General features: G+C 37.4%; 1 long non-coding RNA gene across 6 annotated transcripts in view; it reads left to right on the top strand.

Moving 5' to 3' along the window:
- The first annotated feature begins 13293 nt into the window (after positions 1-13293).
- Positions 13294-22393, top strand: part of LOC142603731 (uncharacterized) — a 36425-nt gene continuing 27325 nt past the window's right edge. For 4 of the 6 annotated variants that reach the window (XR_012837620.1, XR_012837619.1, XR_012837621.1 and 1 more), the window contains exon 1: positions 13294-13389. This is a non-coding gene — a long non-coding RNA (uncharacterized LOC142603731). Of the gene's footprint in view, positions 13390-14717; positions 14947-22393 lie in introns of all 6 variants that reach the window. The other 2 variants (XR_012837622.1, XR_012837618.1) reach the window with 1 other exon arrangement.

The raw sequence follows: 22393 nt of genomic DNA, 5'->3' as shown, positions 1-22393 counted from the left end.
TTAATCTTCACTTCACTCTCATGAAATAGGTAAATTCTCTTATCTCTGTTTTACAAGTAGAAACCAAGGCAGAGGAAATACTAAAAAAAACATGGCAAGAACAAAACCACTGAATAGCAGCCTCATCAATTGCAGATGACTTTCTCATGCTTTAGTATCTTTTTGTAGGTTTTTAGCTGGACCATAGTTTCAGCCAGAAGGGCAATCCCTTCTGTTTCTAGTGCATGAATAATGTACCTTTTAATAACATTATAAAAGTATGAGTGCAGCTTTAATCTTATTCCCATTTCAATCATAACTATTTTTTGGCATGGTAAAACACTCCCTCAAAACACTGTCATAGAAGCTTAACTTTGCGGTACAGTTCAAAAAAAAGCAATTAACTAGTTATTATTTAATGGATGACTATGAATGACCTGTGAGAATTACAGCCCAGAGCAGTATCAGCAGTAAGATGAAGTTTCTAACTTCCAGCCAGCGAACAAGGCGATACTGCCATTTTCCACGATGAAGTATCTTCCACTTCATGACTGCAATCAGGTATATAAATACATCACTGCGTTTTACGATGCAAATTTAGTCATCTTTACATAGCGTGTTCAATGTAAATGTCCTCAAATGCATAAAATGAAGCACAGTGAACAACAAATATGCACAATGTTACACAGAGCATGGAAGGGGTGTTTGCTCAGACAGACTCTGAGCACCATCTGGGAGACAAGTGTTTAGTTTTGCAACAGATTGCATAATTTTCATGTAGAATCTGGAGAAAAGCTCTAAATGCTTTAATAGATAGTTGATTTAACATGCATTTAATCTTTGTTTTGTGTTGTCTTAAAGGCTATGCATATGTTTTGAATGACAGAAGTAGTCATTAACTTATTACAGTGCTCATCCCTTTGCACAATTTGCTTTCTTTTCTTTTCTTCTCATTGTGTGTGTCTGTGCGCATGCAATATTTCACCTTACAGAGTTCATTTTCACAGCACATGGTAATTAATCTTAGTAAAAGCCAAGCATTTACTGCATATGCATGCCATTTGATTGATTAGATTAAAAATTTAATGTTACAGTTCATACATTAGCAATATTTCAATATAACATATACCAAGGACTCTACTCTCAATATAAGGAATATTTCAAGAACAACACAAATTAACACCTGAAGCATAAAGAATGACCTTGAGAGAATGAAATGCTTTACCTAAAACACACTGCTTAAACTGTATTTAAACTGAGCAACATGTTTATGTGCTAAAAAAGCTGTAGAAAGCACTGCCCTTCAGAACAGGAGAATCTCAGATAAAGAATTCCTCACTTGGAGCATTTTAGAAGTGGCATAATGTTTAGAAACACTGCATTCTTTTTTAGGTTTTTTAGTGGTATGCATCTAATATATCTGCTACACAATAGTAAAAAGCTATACATTAGAACTTTTTTCAATTTTTTTCTTGCACAAGTTAATAAAAACATTGTAAGGCATAAACTGAGGATTCACTTTATTAGGACCAGAAACATAGAGAAAGAAACATAATAAAAATGAGACTATACATACTGTATAAAAAAGGCATGCTGTATAATGTGACATTGTTATGACAAAATGAAATAGCATCCTTCATTTGGATATCTGTTCTTCTATATCCAAAAGCAAAACTACACCAAAATACTTCTGCACTGATTGACTTGTAATGCAATACACTGCAGCATCTTTGAACCTTAAGCAATGATAATGCTTTCAAACCTGCTATAAACTGGGTCAACTGTACGAAGAAATTGTAAAAAATGATGCAGTAATTCAATTTAGCACTGTGTGAAAACTGCACAATAGCAGGATTAAAGGATCTGAAAATGAAGACAAGTGGTTCATTATTAACTCCTTAAATGTTGTTCCTTCTGCTTTGTCTGGAATGTCATTTATTTCTAGCTTAGAACTGTAATTTCTGTGTCATGATACACTGGATACATTCTATATTGCCTCTCCATATGAGCACATTGAAGTTCCCCCAAAGGCTTAATAAAGTTTATTAAATAAGTCAGCATTCACTGTTAATTTTACCCACATAGGTAACAAAATAAATTAGAAAGAAAAAGCATTATACAATCATATAAAAGCTGTGGTGTGTATAAAACATAGTCAACTTCAAAAAAAAAAAAAAAAAAAAAAGGAAAAACCTCAGCTGTTTAACTGGCCAAAGCCACATAAAAAAAATATGCTAAAGCTGCAAATTTGAAGTGCTTGTATGCAGAAGAGATAGCCTTATTTGTTCCTCATATAATACAATCATTTAAACAGCTGGCCTCTTTTGTACCACAGTAATTTTATAGACATCATTTCTTTATGTGCCTAAAGAGTTTTTGGTTTTTTTCTTTTTTTCTCTTGGGCTATTGTGTGTTGTATGTGCATGTGAAAATGTCTTGGATCAGCATGTGTAACTGCCGTGGCCATCCCTTCAGCAGGAAGTCCAGTCTCTGTCCCAGTGTATAACAATAGCACTCCATGCTGATGATCACCAGAATCCAGTGTTCAATTCAGAGGCAATGTCTAAATGAGTAACAATCGAAAAGAAACCAGCCTGGAATGATTTAAAGAACTGGATAAGCCTAAGATATATAACAAAAAAAAAAAAAAAAAAAAAAAAAAAAAAAAAAAATCCTGCTCCAGGGGAGTAATTGTACTTTTGTGTATGAATCTATAAAAAAACCTCCTCTGAATTCTTTACTTTGAGAGCTTAGATAGCTTCAATTAAATTCAGTCTGGACATCTAAAAATAAAGTTGATAACAGACAGAAGTGTAGTCTTCTGCTATAGAAAATTGTCTTTCTTCCAAACTGTAGTATGTTTGATCAATCTCATTTTTGAACTTAATCTTATTCTTAATTGGCAGAGGATTGATGCAAAATTCCACTTGGTGCTTAGTATTCGTGCCTAAATTGCAGGACAGTGTACTCCAAAATGCATGTTACGATTCTGGCTACCAGTCGTCCAAACCAAGAGCTGTGCTGGAGCTCCTCCTCCCCTGCCTGGGGCTTTCCTGCCAGGGCAGCTGGGCCCCAGTGCTGTGCCCTGCCTCTCATTTCAACAGTCATGGTGCAGCCAGGGCTGGTAACTTTGTTCTGGGGAGCAGTCTTAGGTCCCCCAGTTTCATTGTATGCATGGCACTTTCCACAACGAGAACTGTAGTTGCTTGGCCATCAGGACAAATAAATTAAAAACTGACGTGGGCGAAAAATTGTAATAATCCAAAATAAAATAGCAACTTGAGTGATGATCAGCACTGATATTATCACTAATCAAGAAGTGTCAACCTAAATTAGTGATTCAACTGCAACTTGCAATATGTGTTTTAAAGAATTTGCAGGTGTTTTCCTCTGCTTTCCTATCCCAAATAGTAGTAGTATTTATATGAAATACGACTCCCGTTTGAACTCATGGTTACATGATCCCAGAGCACAGAAGCTACTTTATACCTCATATATTTCTGTATCATTTTATTGTGCAGATCTAGTGCTACATGGGATGTGGCCTGCATCATCTACTTGTTTCAACTTTTATCATAATTCGTCGTAAAATCATTGGTCAATGAGCTCAACTGTAATATTAGTGCTGAGCTATCATTAAGTCAGCATGAGATGAAAGAAAGTAGCTGAGCATACAGAAAAGCATTCATACAAAGAGACTTCACTCAATGACACAAATGGGTATCATAAGCAGAAAGTATTTTAAATAAATATTCTGACAGAACAGTTTGTTTTGAGAATAAAGAGAGAGAAAAGGGATACAATCTTCTAACTGTGTAAATGATCATTACGCAATTAATGCTTTCTCCATCTGTGGTCCAAAACGTAAGTTCTCCTTCAGAAATGATCACGCACTATGACTGTGGATTTACTTTTATCTCTAGGAACAAGGAAAGATGTGCAACTTACCAACTTCTCTTTAAAAAAAAAATATAAATGTTTAATTATATAAGAGAAAATTGACTGAAGGAGTAAGGAAAACTTTAAAATCAGAGTGGAAGCAATGTTTTTTTCCCCTGTAAGCATAATAATACTGTAGATTATATTTGTGAGATAAATTTACAAACCCCTCATAATGTTTGTTTTCTCAGTTTTTGCAGTTTTCTCAGCTTGGATGATGACAATGATTCAACCTTTATGTTTGCTTATAGTTGATCTCATGTTTAAGTTACTGGAATTTGCAACTAGAGCTTTCATACTCTGGAAGAGTGCTCTATGGAGGACAAAAATCAATGATCCTGTTCCTCTCAGGTTTTTTCTAAAGGGTTTTTTTGTGTGTGTTTCTTCTTGATACACAACTGCAGTTCTGGAACTCCCGTAATTTCATCATGTCTTTATGGTAACTTTCAAGGCATCCTGAAACTCAGTTTAACACTAACAGATTTTAACTGAATTTGTTCTTAGCAAAATCAGTATACCTGGTTAACTTCGTGAAACTGAGATTATCTAAAGCGTGAGATACAATGTCTACTAGAGCATCAGATTTCTCTCATGACCATGCAATGGGAAAAACTTCCAGATTTCAGGTTCATAGTGTGAAAAGGGTGTTTGTGTTAAGTTAGGTGCTATTGCAGAGAGCAGTTCTGCACCAGCTGGACCATGTGAGCAAAGAGGTACACGGGGATTTAACTGGAAAAGTAATCCATGGCCTGATCAGCAAAAGATTAAAATATTTGGAGTAAAATTCAACTGGGGCATAGCAAAATGAGGAATGGAAATTACAGCAATATATTCCCAGTTTTTATAGTTTCCTAAATTTATTCATTTACTTATCTTGACCACTGTGCTTGTGAAAGCAAAATGTAGTTTGCTTTTATACATACCTTGCTGTATATAAATGCTTGTTTCTCAGTAGTAATAATATGCGTTTTAGGGATATGACATCAAAAGAGAAGTTTGTATTGCTCTCCAGCTTATTTGAAACAGATCCAGATCAGGAAAATAAGTGGTATGTTCAGTGTTTCTGAGTGAAGTAACATGCGTCAATTAACTGTGCCACAGTTAGTTCTTGGCAGCATCTTTGCAAAGTGATTGCCAGTTGCTTTTGATGGGTATGAATGAAATTAAGACCTTCAGGGTGGAAAAGCATGTACAGTCCTTAGCTGTTTTATGTGAAAAACCTTTTTCATGTGGGGCACAATAGCAAAGAAACAGGGTTTTAGAAATGACATTTCTGTGCTAGAACTCCTGATAAAGTACCTGATATGGGTACCACCAGCACAGCCAGCAGAACCTGTTTGGATGAACCCCTTGGCAAAACAATAACGTGTGCAGAGAGGAAAAGAAAGTTTACTTTCTTGGGGTGACGCTAGGGTGGACGTAATCACAATGTAGGTGACAGGTGACAGCATAACCTTTAACATACAGGGGATTAAAGCAGGAGGTGGCAAAGAATAAATGTGGACTTCTAAATTTGTTTGGTATGACAGACGTGCAATTAGAGGAAGCAGAAATTTAAGAGCCAGTAAACCCTAAATAGAAGGCAGACCTGTCTGCCATGATAAGGTAGTCATTTAGGCCCACAACAAGTGTCACTACAGTAATTAGAATATACTGAGAAATCTGATTGGAATTTTTGCATGATGAGAGCATTGCCAACTGCTTTTGATATTGGCTGATAGCAACAGTAACAGACTGACACCACCTGTTCTGAAATCTTTACCAGCAAGAGGGGGAGATGCTTTTCAGTGGGTTTATCCTTTAGCATCTCCCCTTTCTTTTCCAGCCTCTTACGTCCTTGGTAACCAAATAAACAGCAATGATATTTTAAAGGGTTAGTTGTGCCAGCCATTGCTCAAGCTCACTTAAGAGGAGGTGCCATATATGAATGCATTCTTCATGTGTGAGCTTCCTCTCAGTATTACATTTGCCATCGAGTTTTGGGTTCACTTTGCAAGTCTTCAAAGCAATATTATTCTATTCTGATGTTTTCCATAAGCACTGGCAAAGGGTTTTGCCGTCCTCTCTCCTCTGGAGTTTCAGCTTGCTTGAAACAAAAAAAGATTACTTGCAGTAGATCAATATTCCCTTAAGATGTAAACGCATCAGCTCTTCTAAGTGAAGCAAGATTTGGCCTGGCCAGTACTCTAATGTTAGATCTCGATGGAAATCTCAGGGGCTGCAGAAATTGTAATGAGGAATCAATAACTAGAACAAATCTCTCACAGGCCTGATGCAGCCTCTCAGAGTGTGTTTGTGTCTCTGTATAACTGGAGGTAGCTTTCTGCAAATGAGATGCAAAAATGGAGGAATTCAGGAAATGCATGTGGCAGTTTCAGTGCTGGGCAGGGCTGTAAGTTTGATCCCAGAGGTAAGACTGCCTAAATTGCCATTGGAGAAAATACGCTCCCCTTTACTCACCTCTCTCAGCTAGTATACGTTGTTTCCTTTTCTGTTTAAGCAGAGGCTGTGTTACCCTAGGTATGCCTGAATTATAGTTTGGATTAAAGTGAATAATTTTTATACAGTATTTTGGGGTGAAATGAGCAGTTTCAAGTCTTTTGAAAGAGTATTTTGCTCTCTCCCACGCTGTTCTTGGATATGAACAAGCTGAGCTTTCTTATGTCCATTTGATAGCTTTATAAGAGAATGAGTCAGGATTATGCTGCTGGACCACCACAGCCAGCTTTCTGTCTCTCAGAGCATGAGGGACTATGTAAATATATGCATGTGTGTGTGTGTGTGTGTATACATATTTCTATATCTATCGGGGCTATTTTTTGTACCGCCTTAAATTGAACTGTTCTCAGATGTTTTGCCAGGTTGGAGATCCAGGACAAGTTGAATACCTCTGCAGCTGAATGCTGAGTGTGTGTATTTATTAGGCAAACAGGAATCCTGTTGTATTTATTAATAATCTGAGATGCACAGAAAGTCTGCAAATGGCTTGATATTCATAAAACATAATAAAAGTTCAGATGCTGCATACTGGGATGTTACAATTCTGCTGCAGTAAGGACCTTTTCCCTTTGTTTTGTGAATGACCTTCTCATTCAGGAGTCCTTTTTGTTCTTCTCTCCAAGCTATTGTTCTTTTGTGTTAATTAAACCCCAGACCATTAAGTATACAAAAGTGCACTCAAGCTTCTGTGCACAGCCAGCTGAAAATGGGGCCAAATGACCAGAAACACTCTAGCAGAGATGCGAGCTTTCTCACTGGAGTAGAATGACTGAATATGAAATTCATTATTGGGAAGCAAAGTGACATTTAAATTATGCTGCTGTTTCTCCTACAGGCTTCTGACAGGGTATTTTCAGAAAGAAAATTAAATGAGTTACAAGGTGCTTCAATGCAGTGCTTGAAAATGGTATCTTAATGTGTTTGATTCTTAAATGAAATGTTAGCCCTGTGTATCTCTATGATTATACCATGAATGTGACATGTAAAACTGACACTACATCTCCTCAAATCTTCAGTGCACTAACTTGCATCCTTTAAATGCTGGCCTTGTGTCATTTGTGTTGAACCCACACAATAGAATTAGTCATGTGGAGAGGGGAACAGCTGGCAAAAAAAAAAAAAGGCATGAGCAGCCAGCTTAGCAGTGTCACAGGTAAAAGACAGCAATGAATCACAGGCAAGTGCAAAACTATCAGGGGAAAAAAAGCAAGTAATAAAGGTGATTCAACTGTAATGTCAGGGTCTCTCGAGGAAGCGATCTGCAGATGGATAGAGAAGTGGAGAAGAAATGGCTCCAGACAGGTGAAGGCTAATTTTTGATGTTGAGAAGAATGCTTTATCCTTCTTGTCTGAGGCCCCAGTTTAAAAAGGGTATTTATCTATGGGGTTAACTTCATCAGCTCCACTAACTGCACTCCAGTGAGAGATAAGAAGATAATTAAAATTACCACCATGCTTAATCAACTTGCCAGCATAGGGATACTCTCTTGAATTGGGGCGCAATTAAATTAAGCTTAACTTCTTCCAAATATATGCAAGAAGTAGACATCTGGCAAAGTCTAGCTGAAAATGCACAGAGCTACATTATGCCAATCTCCAAGGACAAAGGAAATGGAAAGTGAAAGGGTATGAGAGAGCAAGACTTCTGCCAAGTCCTTTAATCTTTGTTTTGCAATGCAGACTACCAATCACAAAAAATACTAGTGATTTCACTAATCTATTGCTAAATCACTAAACTAGTGATTTCACTTGTATATACATATATATGAAAATGTATGCATGTATGCTAATGTACATTACTTTATAATGTTTCGGTAAGCATCTCTAACTGTTGTGTTTCACAACAATTTATAACTGTAATTAAAAGGTCTGAAAATGATATAAGAGGAAGCAGACTAATTGAGCTAATCAGAGACAAGATCAAGGCCTTCCTGGCCTGGAAATCTATAGCTCCATGAAAAGGGGTCTTTAAGTATTTGCTGAATCTAAGAATATTAATAATCAGCAGTTACAGTTCTGTCCATCTACAAGGGTATCAAAGAATTAGTTTTTACAATATGCCCAGAAGGTAAATAGTAGAATTCCTATTAATTTTACTGAATCAGAAAGTGGAGAAGACCTGCTGAAGCCACAGCTGCAACTAGTCACAGCCAGATTACATGTTGCAAATTCCTGATTCCTAATCTCTGGGCATCTGCTAAAAGCTCACTGAAGACAAAAAGGCTTCCATTCAGATTGGGTCTGATAAAAACAGTGTGACTGGCAGTTATGCTCTCACACTCTGAGAAGTCAGAAAGGTTTGAAAATAATTCAAAGTGGAAGTAAATAATTATTTTTTCTTATTTTTCTTTACAGTAGGATCCTTGAAGAACCTTTTCAAACGTGAAACCGGCATTTCAGAAGTAGTATAAAGAGTACAGTCACTCACCAAGAGCTGAAACCTAGGACCCATCAAGCGCTTTCTATTTAAATGGTATCTATCTTTATCTTGCAAAGGCATCAGCCCATTCCTTTTATTTAACTATGTGAAGAAAGATACTCTCTTTTTCTTCCCCCCAAACTGTAGAAGTAATAAGTTCATAAGCTGTGTTCTTTGCTTTTCTGTGCTTCTTTATGTAAGTTGCTGTTTCATATACAGGAGGAAGGTTATGAAAGTACTGATGGAGGTTGAAGAAATTAATTTATTCCTTAGTGAGGTATCATTTGAATGCTTTGGAATTGCACCAAATCTGCTGAATTCCCAAGTCTTCCTATATGGCTTGTTCTAGCCTGGCCACAATGCCTGAGCAGTAGAATATAATTGGAGAGCTCTACTTTCAGGAGATCATCCTCCTTTTTTAACAGGTTCTTCCTCTTGCTGGGATCTTATCGTTGATCTTGCCCTTGTTTTCCATTTTACATACTAAATACAGGATTTTACAAAATAGTTCAGCATATCAAATGTTAGTTTTCAGCCAAAATGTGTGACTCTGGCAGCAGTCAGTCCCTTCTCAAGTCACTCATTTAATAGTTCCAGTGGCAAATTAAAAGGGTGATTTATACCTAAATTCTTGTCTGCACTCCTGAATGAAATGTGTCAGAATCCACTTGAGTTAACTAGACTCCCAAGCCATGCTTATTCCAATAGTTTATACTATAGTCTACTATTTTCTACTTTTAAACATTTCCATGATAGCCAAATGTCAGTTGAGCAGGTGATGAATCTTACTCTGCTCTTCACCAGTCTCCTGGGCAGCTGTACAGCAGGCTGGCAGAGGTGGGTCGGCTCCAGTTCCCGTGTCTCAGGCCTTGTATGTGACCTCCAAAGGCGCCTACCCAGAGCCAAACATTTGGAATGCAGACAGCTCCCACCAGCTGGGATGGAAAATTTGGAACCAATGAGGAATATAAAATGAGGCTCTTCACATATATGCATCATTAAGTTTGTATATGGATGCAAAACCAGAAGCATTTGACACGCAGGGTCTCTACAGACCTGACACCATCCCTGGAGGTACTGAAAAGATGTACAGTTGTGGTGCTTAGGGACATGGTTTAGTAGTGAGTGGACTTGGCAGTGCTAGGTGTTGGGACTTGATGATCTTAAAGGTCTTTTCCAACCTAAATGATTCTGTGATTCTATGACACAACGTACTTAGAAAGCACGGGTTGATTTTAATTTGACTATATGTTGGAAAAGAAAGAATATTATCAAACACCTTCAGTTGAGTCTGGCAGTTAATCTAAATAGAAGAAAACCTCAACATGCAAAAATCTTAGACCATAAAAAAAGCCAATGTTGATCTTGGCACATGTATTAAGTTTCACTGGCAAATAAAACACTGAAACATTCTCCATGTTTCCGTAAAGGGAGACAGAGCAATGCAACTCCTGAAGCCTCTACTCAGGCAGAATTTGCTACTAATGCCAGTTCTTACACCAGATCTCATCAGGCTTGATTTGAAGGAAGTTGTAGGCTTGAAGCCATAAAGTTCAGTATTAGAAAGGTAGATCCAGTGGGAAGAAAAAGCAAGAACCAATTTTTTGTCTGAAATTTTACTCTTTGAGTCATGAATAGATTCTTCTGAAAAGCTAAATGAGCAATTAGCAATTTTTCAGAACTGTCCATGCTGGACTACCTCCCCACAGAAAAAAAAAAAGGATGCTTTCATTAATAGTAATCCCAGAAAACCATTCTGGCATGCTCACTTTTGTTTTCTTTCATTGACAATCAAAGAACTGTGCTTGTGAGGGAAAGAACATTCCAATATCCCCATCATCTTTTTCCCTTCCCTTTCAAACTGAGAAGAGTACATCTCTTCATTTCTCTGTTGTGTTCAGCTACTCTTTTACAACAGTGGGTTGTGAAACCAGAACTCCCACTGACATTGGATCAGAGACAGGCTTAAGATTTTAGAGGTGGTTCTGAAGTCCTGAGAAATCCTTCAAAAGCTGTATGCTTTTAGCCTTGCTGAATTGCTACTGTCTTCAGATCTAATCTTTCCAGCAGTCGATTTTCACCTTATCCTGTGTGACCAGACTTCTCCCATAGGAGAAATCATGGTTCTGGCTTTCCTAAAAGTCTGTAATTCTTATTCCCACAGTGGCACAAAAATGGGTCATACTTTACATCCCATTTACACTAGTTTCACAAACTTATTCATTCCTTTATCATGCAGATGGTTGTATGTAAGAAAACATATTTGTTAGATGTAAATTTTAGCTGCTTGGGGTCTCTGTCTCTATATTATATCTAGCCTAATGTCACCATAGGACAACATTTATGTTTTCATTTAAAAATAAAGTAAGCAGATGGGACTTCTCTCATCCATACAGTAGTAAATTAAAAACAAAAGTAACAATGTTTTTAATGTTGTACTCTGCTGGGATGAGCGTTTGGCATTATGACATCTGGTCTAATTTGAGTATTCCAGTAGCTGCCGTACAGGATTTACTAAAACACTGAAACGAAGCCTGCTAGTATTATTTTTGCATAATCCCTGTGAACATGCACACAGAAAGTCTGTGTTTACCCACTTCTCAGCAAAATAAAAAAGCCCAGTACAGACTTTGTTACTTTCACGGCATATGTCAAGTAATAATCGCTATAGTTGAAACACTATCATGCAACGTCCATTTGAGATAATCTGTCAATGAAGACAATGTCAAAAAGAGATCCAGTCTCCCAATTTCTATCTTTAAGAATTTCTTCCCAAGTAAACAGCTTTTTCTCAGTAATATTTAGAACTCAATTCTTCTGTGAATCTTCCAACCATTAGAGCAAGTTTTTGAGATGCCACTGAACATTCAAAATGTTTCTTCAATAGGTAGAGACCTTATGGTGCTGAGAAACTGTCAATATTAACTTAATTTCTGTCCTTTAATTATAAAATATTAAAACTTGTCATTCTTAACTAGACACAAAGCATGACTAGTAAATTATTAAATAATTTTCAAGAGTTCAACATAACATGCTTCATATATGCCATAAAATTGAAATGCCTTGTCTATAGAAATACAAAATCCAAGTAAACACACTAAATAGATAAATGGACAGATTACAGTTCCCAGGAAATAATATCATTTGCTCTACTATGGAATAAGTAACTCATTGACTCTAATCTGGTCAAAAAATCACCTGTTGGAAACTGTTGCAGTTGCTAGTTGGTCTCAGACCAAATAGAAAGAAAATCAGGACAGGTTTCTCATTCAGAGGTAAAGCAATCTAGCAGATAATGTTACTGGATACACATTGAAGAACAGAGCTCCATTCCTTGCTTGACTGATGGCTGAACTGATGGCAAGTCACAGCTGTGTATTTCCATAAACTGCCTAAGATTCTCCATCTGTAACAAAGGAATACAGTTAGCGTTAGTAGTATTTCTAAATGGCATTTTTTGATATAGTGCTTTGAAAAAAACCCCAAAAGCAGTGTGATTTGTTTGGGGGTGTGGGTGGTTTTTTCAGCAAGTAACTAGTTCAGCTGACAGTGACAGAATGCATTTGTCTCTTGTCCTTCAGGTTTCAGTTTGGAGCTGAGAGTCCGACATGCTGAGGTCAGTACGAATGCAGTGACCTTCCGGACATAACTGATGACTTCTGGCTCCAGATCTGTTCACCCCACTACCTTTTCATGAGCACTAAGGATACTTACAAAGGACACATTCTCTTCCATTTTTCAGGAAAATACTTCTGGCAAATCCAGCCAAAATACAAGTTCTTCTTATGTACTTACATGACTTTTTGAGGGAAAATCAACATTATTAACCTGAGAGGAAGTGCTTTTTGTCAGTAAGATTGTATTAGGGCTTCATAAGCATTTACCTTCTGCTTCTAGCTAAGAAGAATGAACAGTTAGTAATACTAAGTGATATGAGAAAACAGCAAGCCATGTGTTATTCAAAGGTTATGCAATTTCTTTAGTTGATATTTTTGTTCTGTGACAATAATGATACAATATTTTACACAAATAAATAATGAATATTGTGAATGCTGGTATTTTAAGGAATTGTATTGAGATAAGAAAAAAAATTATTTGGTCTTAAGCATCATACAAATTTGCTGTGCAAGAGGAAATACAATGAATAAATATTCCACATAGTCTTATGTGGGTAATCCTATATGCATAGTGATCCTGCAACTGGGGCTCTGTGCAGGTGCAGGGCAACATCAAAATTTATGTAATTTTAGAATTTAGACACCAGTATGGAAAATGAACTTTCCTCCTGAATTGGCAGCATGTCTGTACTTTCATTGGCAGTAGCTAGTACATAATGTTTAAAGGACTTTGAGCCGCCTTCTTTCCAGACACCTAACCATATTACCTGTTAGTCTTGGTCAAAATCAAATTCTTTTCATAGACAATTTTGAAAGAAATCTTTTGCTTTTTGCTTTTCAGTCTAGCTTTTATGGTGGGAATAAAGCACTGGAGTCCAAAAGCAAGCATGGGCAGAGGGCCATTTAAAGTACCCATCTGCAAACCTGAAGGATCAGGTATGTCTTAACACCTTCTGTGGACTTAAGGTAGGGGGAAATACTAATCTTCATTCAGAGTTTCTTTTGAAAAAAATAAGGCAAAATGCCTTCTTTTAGACAGAATGCTAAAAAGTAGATGTTTCCTCTTCTGCCCTCATTTATCACAGTAGCTAAAGTACTCACTGAAGAGGTAGGGTACTTCAGTTCTCAGCTTCTTCTATCCAGGGAATTGAAATTCAAATTTAAATCCTTATCTGTCTTTCTGGAGAGCGCTGCATCACCACTGTAAGGTGCACCATGTGTATATCTGTAAGTATGCGAGAGTGCGTTTTTCTCAGTTTTTTTAGGGAAGCAGTTTATTTTGCATGACATACTAATTAGGGAACAGAAACACTCCTTTACAGTCTAATCTTATGGTTAGGACACTTTCCTGAGAGGGAGGAAAAGTGTAGGTTCAGATTCCCTAAAACATGGGAAGTAGTTCAGAACAGACCTCCTGCACTGTGTTCTAGGAACTGGATATAAAGAGTTACCATTGATTATCACTCTTGTATTCTTCTAATACCATATTTTAAAGTTCTCATGAAATTAAAAATGAGCATTTTGTGCTGGAACAGTTTTGTTCCTTAGTAATAACAGAGAAAAGAGAAGCTGGTCTTTGCAAGTAGCATTCCCATGTTGGCTCCAGAAATTTGTTTTATTGTCTTTAGGGCAAGAACTAATTCAGAGAAAGGCTCTTTTATTTGCCACCTGTGAATCTTGACCTTGACTTAGAAAGTCTATCCTCACTGTTGCATGAGGGGCAATTAAACTTCTGTGAAGCAAAACCTCCCTATCATAGCAAAATACGTCAAGTGTATCGGAGCTCAAACCTCCAACCTCATTTTATTCCCTTTAAATGTGCCAAGCTGCCTCACATTAATTTGACTGAACTGAGAACAACAGCATTTAATAGGGTTGAGAAACTTGAAAGTTTCTTTAATCTTTTTTTGGGTTGTTAGGGTGGGGGTTTTTGTTGTTGAGGGGAGAATAGGTTTCCAAAATAAGACAGACATAGATTTCCAAAATGAGACATGAGGCTCAGACATTTAACTGAACTACACTGGTCTAAGAAGTTTCTGTGCACCAAGTGAATCTCGTAGCTGTAAGTAACAGCTCGTGTGCTTACTAATAGCCTTCCCTGCTTGAGAGCTAATACAACAGGCTGTTGCATTTTACTGAGGGAGGGGGCAGGCTAGAGTACACACAGGAACTGTTCTGTTATGGCAGCTCAGCTGATGGGAACTAATTTATTAAGCTTCTATTACTAAGTGGTTGATACACTGATCACTGCTGTCCTTTCACAGACTCCAAGGAGGTGGGAAGTGTGCCCAACCAGAGCACATACTGTTGAACAAATCATGGTCAGACAGCTCACTGATTTCTTACATAAAAGCAAAGATGCTTTTAAAATTCAAATAGATCCATGGATCCTCAGATTCACACTGAAGGAGCAACATAAAAATCTCTGATATTCTGGGTTTCGTCAGTAGTGTCCGACCACAATAAAGCTTTGCTTGTCTCCAAGAAATGCAGGTAATAATTATTTTGCTGAGATCTATGCTTAAATATGCCTTGTTTTCTTATCTACCCAAATGAAATGCATCCAGAAGCCTTTTTATCTTACATCCTTGAAAATAAGAAAGTTTACAGCAGGGAAGAGGGTCCTTAATGCTGAAAATGACATGTAGCTCAGCTTACAGTTTTCCTAGTGAAATCAATGCTTCTAGAACGCTGGATCCCAGGGTTGTGCAATTTTGCATTGATCTCATTCACCTCATTTCCCATGGGAGCCTTTCTGAAATACTGCTATTGAGTAACATGCTCACTAGTATGAAGGGAATAGAGAAGGAGTAACCTTTGCTGCTTGAGTAAAATGCAGAATGACATAAAGCATCCAATTCAGCCTCCTTTAGGGTGTTTAAGACACGGAACTCATTTTTCTGGATGAAAAGCAGACAGTGGCACTGCCAGCAGCAACTGTGTCAGCTCAGGTTCTCCCAGCAGGAGGGACATACAGGGTGGCTGGAGAGGGAAACACAGCAGATGCCACAAATGGAAGTGCTCATGTAGAGCCCACATTTAACTACATAAAATGAGACGTGGAGCATGTAGAAGGTAACAGTGACTCTTCAAAACATAACAAATGCAACTGATCAATAATGAAAAGTATAGAACAATTAAGATCTGTTTAAATGGGGGGTCCCAGCTTGCATCCAGAGCATCCATATCTAGATGTGGATGAATAATGAATGGCTTGGTTTGGTATCTTAACCACAAAAACAGTCAAGAGAGAAATTAGAACATAGTTTAGGGAGGTACAAAAGGGAAATGTTTTAGCAGAAAAACCTTTCCCCTTCTCCCAGAATACCACCACAAATTATGTAATAGTTACATTATATGTCATATTGTTCAACCAAAATGTTTTATATCCTATTTTATATTTATCTCCATTAAAAGTTCTTCTATTGTGTCTATTTTTAAGGAAAAATTATACTTAGTTTTTAGGAATCCAAATATCAGAATGAACTAGATATATTTTTAAAAAAGAAAAAAAAACCCAAGGAATTTTGAAGAGACATGCACAATAGAAAATACATTAGTTCTAAGTAGACTACGTTAACATTTTATACTGCTTAGCACTAAGGTGATCATTACAGGATAGGACTTATGTCATACTCTATACATTGATAAATTAGAAATTAATTTTAATGAAAGAGAAAATATTAAAAAGCAGAAAGCAGAGTTATTAAACATTTAGGACATGATTGCTTATAGTGGTTGAGATTAACAGAAATAAAATTATTTTTTTATAAGTCACGGCTGCTGATAAATTTAGCATTTTCCCAGCACTTACTTATTATTGGCATGGCTCTGTGAACAAAGCTGGTTTTGTTAACTTGGGACCAATTAATAAAGCAGTGCCTGCCATGATCTGTAGATCATCAAAACACTGATTAGGAGGGCTATAGCGACTTTGTTTCTCTGTATAAAGAAGTGATCATTTTCACTGCCTACTAGAGAAACAAAAATCTACCTACCAACCCTACCTACTATTTAAAGGAATGGAAAAGATGTGAATTGCTAACTATAGTTTCTTTTTAATGATTACATTCTCTCCATCTACTTATAAAGGTGGCAGATGCTTCCTGGTTCTGTTAATAGTCCATCATTACATATTATTCTATAATGTGTTCTTTCGTAATAGCTTTTTCTTGAAGTCCATTGTAATCTCTAGGTTGTGACTCAACTGGAAATGTGGCATGTCTACTTACCTGCACTAGAAAAGTGCAGAAATTTAAATAGAGCAACAAGGCAAAAAGACAGGTAAAGGTCCACGGCCCTGCATTATCACTGGCATGCTTTGCAGCACTAGGTTTCTACCATTTAATGAAACTCAAAATAGGGAACATGCAATTCAGTCCACTGACAGACGAAGAGCAGTTAAGCTCGTGTTTTCTCAGGACTGCTATTTCTCCACTCATGCCTCCTCTTTTACTGTGAATTCTTACATGAAATCAGTCTCTTAAGTCCCTCAGATGTTTTTCCCATAAAGCAGTTACCTGATGGTATTCCCATCATCTTAGGATAACCCTTAGATGTGGCTTGAATAATACACGGCTCTGCAGAGGGTGAGTTTCACTTGGCTGAGTGCCAGAAGAGAGATGCAAATAGCTTGAGATGGCCCATGATGAAGATTACAAGTAGCACTTCAATGTCATTGTTTCCATGACCTGTTTCATTTCATGAGTGCACTGGGGTTAAAAATACTGTTCTGTCTGCTGCAGTGTGTTTGTGATTGGGGCAGACTGTATCTGTCAGAGAGAGGGAGGACTATAGACAAATACAGCTAGATTAGATGTGCCAAGGCTGAGACATGCTTTGTACAGCTGCTTCTGCGTTGAGCTCACCTGGTAACGCAGTTCTCAGACCACCAGAGTCCCTGGATGAGCCTCAGCTGTGGTAACGTTTGAGATGCACGCACAGCTATTCTGGGTCCTGCATGGGAAATTCTGCTAATTGGGTAAACCCACTCTAGTGTACAGGCACCAACTGGCAGACACAACTTTCACAATGAGAGAGATCCATAATTTTCAAATGTAACTAACAATTTGTGACAATAAAGCAGCAACAGGAGCCAAGATGCTGGCACGTCTTGTCACCTCTTTCAAGCACAGTAACTAGAATTTGCATTTGTTTCTTTTCCAAAGGCAGTAACTTATTTTATAAAGTAGGTATTTAATGCATGCGGTTTCTTTGGCACAATTTTATTTTTAAGCCCAAGTCTCTAAAGAGTTTAGTGTTGTCTCTCTTAAGAAAAGAACCTGAATAGTATTTAATTAATACTGTATCAAACCAGAGAAATGTCATCATCCACACACTGAGTAGAGATCAGGACTGTCTCAAAAAGGGTAAATAACATAATTGTGATAAAGGAAGGTGAAGATGATGGAATTATACAAAACTATGGGTGACGCAGACATGGTAAACCAAAAATTCTTGTTTAAACTTTCTAATAGTGACAAAGGCAGCGCACTTTAAACCCACAAAAGCTAATGGTTTATCAACATGCAGTGTAACTGTCCATTGTCATTCATGAAACAGTGTCTTGGTTGGTTAAACAATTAGCTTCAGTTGCAGCTCCCTTGTCCCGTGTGTACCCTTGGCTTGTAGGGCTCCTTTGAGGGGAATTCACAATTTTTTCATTTTTAGACCAGGCCGTGGGCTATGATACGCAAGATCTCAATCATTCTTACCCTGGAGGTTAAACTCCATAAAGAAGTCTATGCATGGAGGAGGGTCAGTGCCAGAACAACATTTTTAGAAGAAAAGTATTCTTTATTTGTCATATAGCTGAGGGCATCAATCTTTTAAGACAGAAAGAAAAAAAAAAAAGATGACAAAATTGGAGGGGAGATTTTTAAACACTGGCATAAGCATTGGTAGGGAGCAGGTAGACTAAGTGGGGGTAGCTTCTCAGACACCCTAAATTCATTATCCTGGTTCTCCTGTGGCAGACTTCACAAGGAGACCCAACAGGGCAGATGAAGCAGCATTAACCTGAGCAGGTACATTCATACAGCCCTGTGTTGCGCTGTGGAGGATAGTAGTTCAAACTCCAAACAGGTTATAGCTGTGGTAGCACGGAGCTAGCTCTGAGCTAAAACCATCTGCCTCTCAGCGGCACACATTAGGCAGCCCAGCACCATGTTGATGTAAACATACTGCTGTAAATTCTGGAAGCAGCTCCTGCATAGTTGCTCAGTGCTCCACTGTGCAGCAAAGACTGGCCCTCTCTCATTAAAAAACTCCTAGTTTAAATATTGCCACTTTTTTTTTTTTTTTGGGGGGGGGTGAATCTTTAATAATTTGTAGTCAGAACACGTTTTGTAGGCTGTCTGGAAAAGGAGGTAGAGTCATTAAATCCAACAGTTCTGACGTTGCTTCTTAACAGCTCCTAAGTGTAACTTGATGGATGGCTGTCTGGAATGATATCCTCCTTCCTGCTGATATTCCCGACCAAACCCAAATGATACAAAATGTCTCAGAATCCCACCAATCATCTATTAACAATAAATTATTACACGGCACTCCAGATCTTTTGCGGTCATCTATAATACACTAACCCCATATTGGATTTGAAAAGGATTAGACGTTGTATGGATAATATGCACATCTGCAGTTTTGTTAGATATGAGCGAAAGGGAAAGATCCTGAAACCGAGATTCGCTGTCAGGTTAGAATGGAATTTCCCCTATCAGTGGATTATTGGGGCAGGGTGCTGGATTAGGTGACCTCTTTAAGGTCCCTTCAGGTTTAGGGTTTTGCCCATGCCCTTCATGTTCCATCCCCGTCGTCCCCACTCTGCTTTCTATAATAAACAGGGTTTCAAATTTCTGTGAAGCATCTGTTAGTGTCCATTGCCAAAGGTAGTATAATGGAGAAGCTGAACTACAGGTCCGTCCAGCTAAGACAATTCCTATGTTCTTTTTCACCATTTTAATAAAACAAAGAAATGGAGAACTCATTTGGAAATTTCCTATACACCAAGAAAACAGTTAATTTTAAAAATACAACTGGAATTTTATGATGGTAATTCATATCAAATATTATATAGGCAGAAGCTGCTCTATTTCATTCAGCTTCTGGAGAAAAATAATTACGCTCTTTACAATTTGAAGTGCATTTGTATTCCTTCCAAATAGTCCTATTACAACAAATGAAGTACTTACTATACATCTTTTTCCTGCTGCTTTTCAACTTAAATTTAATTTTCACATAGATTTATTTAAAACAATTCTCAATGTGACTCAGCCAAATGATGAATTTATGGAAGGTTTAGTAAATGTGTAATCTAGTTGCAGTTAAAAATGGCTACTTTGTGATTCTGTGCCTAAATGAAATTGCCCATTGTAGCCAGCTATTGTGCATCCATTTAAAGCCTATTTCTTGAGACACATATTCAATCTTTAACTGAAAGAAAGCATAGTGCAAATATGCTAACAGAAAAATGTATATACACATATATAGCATTAGTATTAAGCAAATGCCTTAATTTCTTTTTTCTATTCTCTGAACGTGCTTGAGCAGTTAGTATGTGTGTATATGTTTTGTATATGCAGAGAACATGCTGTACGTATTGATGTCTTATTTTTATTACTCTTAATACATGACTGTCTCTGTCCAAATGTAAATAGTCTAAATTTAAGAAGAGTTAAATCAAATGAATGTTGCAGAGCATAAAAATATTTGTAATGAGATCTCACTGCAGAAAAGGTTTGTGACTTGTATTGGTAATAGGACAGACTGTGCAAGAACTTTGCCTCAGGCAAAGCGTGATTCTGTTCTGTGTTCTATTGTTGGCACAAAATCTGTGGTTACACCACAGTTAAGTCCAAAATCAGCCAATGTCTGATAAAGAATATCGTATAATCAACCTGTTGGAGAATTTTCCAAGAGAGAAACTGTATCATTGAGGTTTCAAATAGATACCTGGCGTGGAGGTACACTCAACTGAGTGCTTATTATTCAGGAGTTTTGACCAAGTGATCCACACTAAGTTTGGTCAGGATAAAGTTCATTTCTCCCACCCAAATATATAAGAATCGAGCTACTAAATCCTCTGTCCGTATCACCACAACTACGTACCAACTACAGACTTGGTGTCTAATCCAAAACCCACTGCATACAATTTGTGGAAAAACTTCCATCTTCCTCACAGTTCTAGATGAGGCCTGCATTTCCTTCTGCAGTAGTTGTTTATGCTATTTATTTGGTAATGTCCTGATTCATACTGAGGGATTTCCATTACTGTCTTTGCAAGAATTGGATACACAGAAGGACATAATCTCAGAGATACGCAGGCTCTCAAAGTCAGACTGTATTCCGTAGTTTGCATTATCCAGCATGTAAATTAGACTTCAGTTGTATAAATTACTGAGAGTGAGACTACTTTATTCTTTCTTTAAACAAGACCAAAAAAAATCACAAACTGTTTCATCTTCTTTTTCCACTATTTTAATGTTTGACATTAAAAGGTTGACAGCTGCATGCTAAGGAGATAGGCTTACACTGGAATTACGACAAGGTAAGTGAGGGAACATGCCAGCTCTTTTGAGGTAACTGTCTCCGAGTACGTCTTTAACCCACAGCACCTCAAGGGAAAGGCAATAGAGCTTATCCAGCTTCTGCTGAGGGGTTACCTAACGTGCCGGTGTTTCAGGGAAGATGCTGAACCCTGTCTGTTATTACAGGCTGTTTAAGTCAATGTGAGATCATACCCTACTTTACCTTATAATAACTTCTTCATGACTGTGATGTTACTTTTTGATACAGGATTAATGGAGTGCAGCAAATACTCAGATATTGATTATAAGGGCTCATTTTTCATTGTTAGTATCTCCTGCCTACTATTAAGCTATACAGCACAGCAAAGTCTGGAATTTTAATGTTCAGAAAAAGAGAATTCAGAACTCTCTTGCCTGTTGTTGCTTTACTTACTTTAAACCAGAGTGCGTGTACTGAGAAAAAGCTAAAAGGTTTTGATTTGTGATTAAGCTATGGGTTTTAACCAGATCCTGTTTTATAATCCTTTAAACTGTGCATGAGAAGTTTCCAAGTGTATTTTATTACAACAACAGTCCATCAAAAGAGCGACTTTATGTCATGCAACCAGCACTTCCTGAGCAATGCTATACAGGTATATGGAACTCCCAGTAGTTTAACTACTGACTGTCTCAAATCTGGTTCAGTTCCCCACATGGCAGCACAAGGGGTTGCTTTCTTTGGAGAATTTTGTACTCGTGATGTACAGTTCCAAAATAATACTGAAGCCTGGACTTGTATGAAAGCCTCCTGAGTTCCTGGATTCTTCAAAAGGCTCATAACATCTTTGAAGTTGATAGCACCTTCTGTTTTGTCTTCTGTATTCAGTGAAATGGAAGGTAGAGAAGGCAGTTGGTTTTTGTTATTTTGAAATGAGCCAGTGGAAAGGGCCTGCCATAAAAAAAGCTTATGAATAAATGAATGCATCTGACAAAGTTGTTAATGATCACATGGCCTGAGCCCAAATTCTTGATCAATGAATCATGTAGGCTGCTTTGTTTAGGCTTTGGCAAATCAATACTCCATTTTGTTAAACAAGTAAAATAGATTTTTTGTGGGGGTGCTCTGGATTAATTTTTAAATATAAAGTGTCAGACAAAGAAAATCTGCAAGGGTGCTTGAGAGTACTGCTTGGAGCTTTTCAAATTTCTTTGCTTCTTTGTATTTATTTTCTCGTTCTGCTTCTTACCAGGTGACAACACATAGCAGATGACCAGTTATGGGAAAGAAATATTAACATTTAGACGACTATATTGTAGCTACAAAGCTGTAAAAGAGCTCATGACTTTGCAGATTTCTTAGTATGGTATAATTATGTCACTACATTAGATTGCTATTAAATGAAGTGGGACTGGTAAACAGTAGGACCCTCTTGATT

This window comes from Balearica regulorum, chromosome 13 (genome assembly GCF_011004875.1).
Source record: "Balearica regulorum gibbericeps isolate bBalReg1 chromosome 13, bBalReg1.pri, whole genome shotgun sequence".
Lineage (NCBI taxonomy): Eukaryota > Metazoa > Chordata > Aves > Gruiformes > Gruidae > Balearica > Balearica regulorum.
The sequence above is the reverse complement of the archived record's forward strand: the minus strand, read 5'-3'. Positions and strand labels throughout refer to the sequence as shown.